The following is an 8,968-nucleotide window of genomic DNA, read 5'->3' as shown; positions in this document are numbered from 1 at the left end:
ATCGTTTCATTGGAAGATATTCAAGTAGACGATTTCATGAACTGTATCGAGAGACCGGTGACGATCCTTGATCGGGAGACAAAAACCTTAAGGAACAAGATTGTTGAGCTGGCAAAGGTGCAATGGCAGCACCACAAGGGTTCAGAATGGACGTGGGAACCGGAAGACGAGATGAAGGATAATTACCCCGAATTGTTTGGTACGGCGGACTTCGAGGACGAAGTCTAATTTAAGTGGGGGAGAATTTTAACATCTGGAATCCTAAGGTACTAAATTCATTTATTCATAGCATGTTTGGGGGTCCTCACGACGTGAGATATTGGGGGTCACATCGTGAGTTACATTTGACCCGTTGACCCGTATTTTGGAGTCTCACGACTGATACATAAGGTCTCACGATGTGAGCTCAGCTTAATGACCCCAAACCCTAATTTTCGGGTATTTAAGGGAAGAGTGGCTAGGGTTACCCATCCTCATCCTATCTCACCTTCTAAGCCTCTGGAAACCCTAGATTTCGATTTACCTTGAGATATTTTGTGTTTTTGCTTGTGGAAAGGAAGGAAAAGGAGAGAAGAAGAGGCATCTTGGGAAGGAAGTTGCTTGGGATCATCATCTTCATCAGCTCTCATCTTGTTTGGACCATTGTACGTATCAAGGCTCAAGCTTTACTTCATTTCATGGCTATATCTAGGCTTTGGTCCCATTTTCTTATGTTTTGGCTTGATTGGAGTGGATTAGATCCATAAAGTTAGCAACTTTATGGATTTAAATGGCCTTTTGAGTCTTATATCTTTCAGATCTAGAAGTTGGTGTAGTATTAGAGGCTTAAATGTCAGTTTGAGACCAATTTGCTACTTTTGACCCACAAGGATGAAGGGACATGCATGGTGCATGCATGTCCATAAAGAAAGCATTTTTATAGACTATTAGGGTCCCTTTTAGCTTTTGGAAGGGTTGGAATTAAGGGCTGAATGGATTAAGAACACTGAAAAGGTGGTTTTTGCGTTAGACCGTTCTCACGACGTGAGACATAATGTCTCACGACATGAGCATAATTCATCGTCCCCGCTGAGTCGTCTTAGTCAGGAGCGAGTCCCAGAATCGGAGCAGACACATCTCACGACGTGACTAAGGATTGGTCACGACGTGAGACGCTGTTTTGGGCTTTTTGGGCCTTAATGGGCCACGTTTTGGGCCTTAACGCTGTTTTGGGCTTTCTGATGTTTGGCCTTTTGTGATTGGGCCCATTTTGGAGCTTTGGGTGTTATTTAGGATTTGGGCCTTCTTGGAATTAGGCCCATGAAGAGTTTTCGACTCAATTAGGAAGTTGGGTCATATTGGGCTTTTGGTGCTATTTGATTGGGCCTTAGATTTTTCGTCAAGTGAGGAGAGGGTAAAATGGACTTTTACACTGAGGTTTGGACATCGGACTAGGGTTACAGTCATGGATTGTGGACTAATTATTATTTGGATATTATTTGATGGTGTTAGCATGGTGATTTCTTTCCGGATCAACAGTCCGAGATTTTATTTGAGAGATCCAACAGTTTGACGTGAGTTTCCTCACTGTGTTTGGCGGGTCGAAGGCACCAATGCTAGCCCATGGTTTATTATGATTAGGATGCTAGTTGTCTGTGTGACTCTGCATGTATGATATCTGATATGTGTACCGGGCGGGGGCCAATACCAATCGAGGCCTGATGAATATATTGTATGTTATTTATTTGGTTATGCTTGCATGTATTATGTGTTTATATGTTTACCGGACGGGCTGATAACTATTTGTATTCTATTTATCTTTGTGATTCTTGCATGTGTTTATATGTTTGTATGTATACTGGGCGGGGCCCGATGCCAGGCGAGGCCTGATGAATGTGATGTGGCGGGCCCATCTCATATTACTAACAGATCTGTTCCAAGCGGGACTCGATGTCGGGCGGGGGTTGATATTGGACGAGGCCCGATGTCGGGTAGGGCTCGATGACGGACGGGGCCCATTATGTATTTGATATGTATGGTATGTGGTGGTTTTGGGGAACTCACTAAGCTTCGTGCTTACATATTTCAATTATGTTTCAGGTACTTCCCGATCCAAAGGGAAGAGCTCGGGGTGATCACATCGCACACACCACATTGTTCCGCAATTTTATTTGACTTTGATGTATCTGGATATTTTGTTTACAGTTTGATTCTATCATGGTTTTATAAAACACATTTGGGTTGATGGTTTTATTATAATTAAAATGAAATTTTTGGTCTTAATTTTTGGGACGTTTCATTGTGGGTTTGGTGAATGTGTAATGGCAGCACTGGATGGGTTCCGAGTAGACTTGGGAACTTGAGGAGGAGATGAGGGAACATTATTCAAGTTTTGGGATGTTATTTGATTCAAGTGGCGGAGAGTTGTAACATTCGTTTCCTAGTATGGTTCTTCCAAATTTAATTAAATTCAAGTTTTGGGATTTTTTCTTGGCCACAACGTGGGGATGGAATGACCACGGTGTGGCATCTTGGTTCAAAAAATGTGCCTCCGTGAACCACCACGACGTTGCAGGGCTTTGGCCACAACGTGGTGGCTGATGGGGATCAAACCCCTAGATTTTAGAATTAGTACCCTATTTAAAAGTACTAACTCCTAGGGTTGCCTCATTTGGCATCTTCCATCCTCTTAAATCGATCCCTACCCAAACCCTAGCCTATTTGTGTGTATTTTGAGTGTGTGAAGACATCTTTTTGAAGATTGAAGTAATAAGGAGTTCATCTTGTGGTTTGTAAGCCTAGGTCCAACTTAGATCCAACATCTTCATCTCATGTCAGACCTTGTGGAGGTATAAAGTCTCAACCTTGCTCATTACATCTCAAGATCTTATGCTAGGTTATTTTATGATCTTTAAAGTCTGAGTCTTCTTGTCCTTGGAGTTTGAGTGAACTCCAGATCCTTTGAGTGTATTATTTAGCTTCTAGACCATGGTATTGGTTGGAAAATAGTATTGCATGACTTAGTATGGTTTCCATGCATTTGATACAACTATTAAGAGCTTAGGATTGAAGATTTTGACTTATTGGAATGTCTTAATGGATAATGATGGAAACTTTATCCGTCAAGACCATGAAGAGATTCAGATATGAGCTTTGGAGCTCTTACGATAAAGGGATAAGAGCTTAATCAATTAAGTTGTTTTTGTTCAATTGTCATGACGTGGTGGCTGGTCTAGTTGTGACTGTTTTGTCTTGAAGCTGCCACGACATGGCCAATGAGTGGTCACGACGTGAATCTCGTCTGGGGTGATTTTGACTATTGACTTTGACCATTGACATTTTGACCTGGTTGATTTTTGGTCAAATAGCTAGTTTAAAGTATAGACTCAGGGTTAACCTTGAATAATTCGATAGGTGGGTTGTAGAACAAGTTTCTTGTCAGTTCAAGTCGAGTATGAGGTGAGTCTTCTTACTATACTATGTGGGGTGCTAGTTGTCTTTGTGACTCTTGCTTGGAAGACTAGGATTTGGCTCCTAGAATTTGTATGAAAGACCAGGGTTTGGCCCCTGGAAATTGAATGGAAGACAGGATATGGCTCCGACACTTGTACAAGTAAAGACCATGATTTGGCCCATGGCAGGAAGTGATAATAAGATTATGATTTGGCCCATAGCATTAACTCGGGGTTGAAATGAAACCTTTATGTTATGTATGGTATGTGGTATTTTGGGGAACTCACTAAGCTTTGTGCTTATGGTTTATGTTTAATTGTTTCAGGTACTTCTGGTTCCAAGGAAAAGGGCCCATCCTGACGCACTGCATCCCTCAGAGATTTATTATGCACTATCTATTTGATACACTCTGATGTTTTTCAAAAATTTATATACATTGGTTGGTTTTGATTAAATGTTTGGATGGTTGGGTGATTTAAAATCAAAAAATTTTACTTAGTATTTTTGGGACGTTACAATTTTGATAAAACCAAACATCACTAAATATCAGTTTCAAAACAAAAATCCAAAAATCAGAGTATCAGATCAAAACATCTCTAAAAAATCATGAAGACATCTGAAGAGTGTGCACAGTCACACCTTTGCTTTCCCATGATCCTCATAAGTACCTGAAACATTTAAATCCATAACAGTAAGCCAAAGCTTAGTGATTTACGCAAAGTATCACGTACAACATATATAACCACACATATCGAGTCTACATTGACACCAAGTCTGCACCGACTCAATGATATCTTTCCACCAGACGGGTCCGCATCAACCTCGAGTCTATATCAACCCCAAGTCCACATCGACTCAACTATATCTTTCAACTATACAGGTCCATATCAACCCAGCAAGGCATGAAAACATACATGTAACAACCAAGATCCCACTGGTCTATCTAAGCATGAAACCACAATATAGCAGCTTTGGTATAAGTAATACAATGAGAAAACTCACCTCACACGTAAAGAAGAAAATCCCTATAGCTCGTAGAAAATGAAGGCATGTACAATAACCACCAAAACATGTTGTAAAAGGTCTATCCTCAGTATATGACCTAAAACCCTAAAGTTTAACCTAAAGTCAAACTTGGTCAATAACTCAATGGTTAATGGTTAACGCTCCAGCCACCACGTCGTGGCCAACCCATGGCCATGCCGTGGTAACAAGGAGACAAAACATTTATGCATCTTTCGTCCACCACCCTGTGGTCATCCCCTCGTCATGGCGTGGTTTGCCTAGAAAACTCATTTCCTTCATAAATTCTTAATCCAATATGATCAAGCCTTAAACTCCATAGAAGGATCTAATACAAGAAAATGATTCATAAAAAATATAACTTTATGGACATACACACCATATGCATGTCCTACACTATTTTAGGTCAAATGGTGAAGATGTGACATTTATTTTTTGCATGGACCTAAGTCACACTTAAGTTCTAGATCTAAAAGGTAAAACACTCCAGGGACACTGAATATTGATAAAGTTGCAAGATTTATCTGGAGTTCTTCCATAAACTCCAACCAAAAGCATAAAATGGACCTAAAATGCCATAAAATGTCAGATCTAGGAAGTTTAAAACATAAAGCTAAGAACTTGGATACATACAAAATTCCAAATAATGAACAAGATGTTGGATCTATATAGGAAACACTCTCAGGATCCAAAGGGGTGATAATATTCCTTCAAGAATATACAAACATAATTAGAACATGAAAGGATGTTGGAGTTTTGGGGGAATATTTCTGGAAGAGATGGACGCAGGGTTTGAAGGAAGCTCTAGCAAGATCATTCGTTAAATATGGATTAAGATCCCAGGTCTAGGGTTTTGATCCCATTGTGGCGTCATTATGTGGTCTAAATGGATGCCACACCATGGAAATGAGGCCTTACCACGCCATTGTAATCCATTCACCACTGTAACACCCATTTTCTAAATTTATCAGCTTAGGGATTTGAAGTTTTGAGGAATAAGGTTTTAGGAAAAATCTTCAACTGTGATGATGTGGTTTGGTGTCTACGGCTCATCCATGTCCTTAAAATGAGGCTCAGTTCTGCTTGGTGACAAAGACATAATACATGTATGTACCCTGACCAAGTGTCCGCAACAACCCAAAACCCTGGGTCTTGGGCTCATTTCCTCCAACCGCCACCTTCAAAAAAACCCTTATCATGAAACCCTAGCCTATCCTCACACCATTATTCTTCCTTTGCTGATTTTTGGTGTATTAGGAACCTTTGGTGTGAAGATTCAAGAGTTTTTGGTGTTGTTAGCTCTGATCCAAGCTTCATTAGCCTTCTATATTATTTTTGGACTTCTGTAAGTCATCAAGCTCACATGTTTATGCTTATAAGTTGCTAAATCTAGGTTCCGAGCTTGTTTTTTTTTGTCTACTTAATGAAGTTGTGTGGATTGGATGTGATAAAGTTTTCAAATTTATCATTCCATGTTTTCCCAATAGTATTTTGGTCCATAGATCTAGTCTTTCATGGTCTTTAGGTACCATGCTTGGAATTATGATCTCTTTTTGGCCACTTTTGACCTAGAATGGCGGGTGACGTGTGATATGTGCATAATTATTCATATATTTTGTGTTAAATCTTAATACTTTTTGGCTATTTTATTGAAAATTATGAACAAAAGGTACTTAAATATGTTTAAAATGTATTTGTAGCCTAAAAGATGAGCTCGGAAGCAAAAGGAAATAGAAAAATCGATAGGAAGCTCGGGAATTGAAGAAAGAAAGAAAGAAAGAAAGAAAAAACCCTGAAGAACTCGGCGAGTTGGGTGCCTACTCGCCGAGTAGGTTCGAAGATTCGCGAACAAATAAGATTCCTTGACGCATACGGATTTTAAGTGGGGGACTCGCCGAGTCGGTCTATGGATTCGACGAGTAGCCCCTATTTTTAGAAACTATATAAAGGGCTTTAATTCACGAATTTGGAAGCTCTCTCTAGAACCCTTGAAGGTTAATTTGTGATTCAAGTTGCTGCTGGAGCTCTGGAACATCAAGATCGAGTCTAAGCATTCGATTTTGGGGAGATCAAGGCAATTCAAGTGTACTATTTACTTAATCTTTTGTTTAAACTATGTTTGGATCAATTGATTTCGTTTTTGAGTCGTTTTCTGCTTTAATTATGAGCTAAAAACTCATAACTTCTGTTTAGGATAGATGACTTTATGACTATGGTTTGATTTTATGATTGGATTAATTTAATTTGGTAATTTTGTTTTGTTAAGCTTGTTAAAGAACCTTATGTGTTAATCACAACTATTTTCTGTTAATTTACCAGCATATTAAGTTGCATGAACATCTCTTAATTTCTAATCTCATATGATTTGTGTGAAAACATTGTTATATGCCTAGGAATAGAAAACGTGAAACTAGGGTTAATTAGAAAATAGGTAAAATAATGTGTGAGCTTGTGTGACGAACCATCAACAAGAGGTTAATTGCATTAGCAATTTGATTAGCTACTACAAGTCTCACTTAACCCGAATCAATAAACTAGGAAATCTATTAGTTTAATCACTTGGCCAATGTTTAAATTAATCTGTTTTCTAAGGATTAGTAATAGTGAACGTGAACCTAATCACACTAATCGGTAGCCAATGCCAATTAATCCATTTCACTTGTCATAAAATCAACCATAGAAATAAATGATTCAAAATCTAAACAGAATTCTTTTGCATTATTGAATTTAGTTGATTTTCGTTTGCTTAGCTGTTAGTTGCTTAGTTGAGTATTAGTTAAGTACTTAAGTTTTTAGTCTTGCAAAACTAGAGAAAACCCTTTCTTTTATTGCTTGTTTTTAGATAATATTTGTTATTAACTTAATTGTCGTTCCCTGTGTTCGATACCCTGCTTGCTAAACTATACCACCAATCGACAGGTACACTTCCTTTTGTGTGTCTAATTTATATTAAAAAGTAGGATTAAAACTAGTGCATTCGACACACATTAAGTTTTTGGCGCCGTTGCCGGGGAACGGTTCTAAAATTAATTTTAATTGCTAATGTTATCGATCCTTTGTGTAAGATTTTCTTGCACAAAGTTACTGCTTTAGGAAAAGTTTTACTTAGATTTAAGTTTTAGTTTCTTTTCTTTTATAAATTACGTTTTAAATTTTTTTCTGTTTTACCCTTCAACTCGCCGAGTCCATTCACACCGACTCGACGAGTCCAAGGCAATTTTCCAGTTTGTTTTGTTCTTCCTACGCATGTTTTTCTGTCTCTTGGAGATTGTTTATGACACGTGGATCAAATTCATCCTTGATTCCACCACTTGAAAACCCGGAATCATCGTTTTGCAAGAACAAGGACAAGACCGAAGAAGATACTCCAAAGAAGTCGCCTTTTAAGAGTCTTAGATCGGTTTTTGGCAAGAAGAAGGGAAAGAAAGTGGGGGAATCCAGCAACACGGAAGAAGACACCGAGTATGAGACCGAGAAGGAGGAAAGTGTTACCGATTTTGAAGAGAGTGATCAGAAAGAAGAACCCGACAACACCATGGCCGACATTGCCGACCTCTCGATGGAGGCATACAAAAAGAGGATTCGAGACGACACCGGTCCGGGGCTTGTTCAACCCGTCATACCCGCCACTGCCACGTTTGAACTTAAGGGGCACATCCTTACCGCATTGAAGGAGATTCCTTTCACCGGAAATGATTATGAAGATGCATACAAGCATCTTGATAAAGTTAACGACATCGACGACTACTTCAACATTCCAAATGTACCTAGAGAGACAGTGTTATTGAGGATTCTCCCTATTACTTTTAAAGGGGCTATAAAGGATTGGCTAAAAGCACTACCACCAGGAGAGATTACTACATGGGCTAAGATGCGTGAGGAGTTTCTGGAACAATTTTGCCCACCATCTAAAATTGCTAAACTCAAGAAGGCCATTGCCAATTTTAAGCAACAAGCGAGAGAGTCTTTATTCGAAGCATGGGAGCGCTACAAGGTTCTACTAAGGAATTTCCCACAAAATGACCTCAACGTGCAACAAGAAGTGTCAACCTTCTATGATGGAGTAAATGTCACCACTAGACAACTACTTGATTCTCAAGGCCCATTAACGAAGAAAACTCCGGTTGAAGTTAAAAGACTCATTGAAGAATTCTCTAAACACTCTAGAGAATATCAGAATCCAAGACATGACTCGACTCGAGGGGTGGTGAACTCTGTGAATGATAGAATGGCAGTGTTGATGCCCAAATTAGAGAGTATGGATCGAAGGATGACTAAGATGGACCAATCCATCCATGCCATTAGAGTGGGGTGTGAAAACTGTAGCGGGCCTCACCTTACAAAGGATTGCGATCTTGACGAGAATGGGAACTGGAAAGCGCAAGTGTGTTACTCAGGTGGCGATAAATACGATGAAGATTGGCGAAAACCAAAGAAAGAATGGCTACCTAAAAAGGCTAAGGAGGAGAAATATAAAATGAAGATAAGAGGTTTCTTCCAAAAAGAGGAACCA

The 8,968-nt window shown here is 39.3% G+C and overlaps 1 non-coding gene across 1 annotated transcript; it reads right to left on the bottom strand.

Moving 5' to 3' along the window:
• Window positions 1-8,374: 8,374 nt before the first annotated feature.
• Window positions 8,375-8,481, bottom strand: LOC145123113 (small nucleolar RNA R71). Its single transcript, XR_013714991.1, has one exon. It is a non-coding gene; the product is annotated as a small nucleolar RNA R71 (small nucleolar RNA).
• Window positions 8,482-8,968: the final 487 nt, after the last annotated feature.

This window comes from Lactuca virosa, chromosome 6, assembly GCF_052849685.1.
Source record: "Lactuca virosa cultivar CGN04683 chromosome 6, Lactuca_virosa_CGN04683_v6, whole genome shotgun sequence".
NCBI lineage: Eukaryota > Viridiplantae > Streptophyta > Magnoliopsida > Asterales > Asteraceae > Lactuca > Lactuca virosa.
The sequence above is the reverse complement of the archived record's forward strand: the minus strand, read 5'-3'. Positions and strand labels throughout refer to the sequence as shown.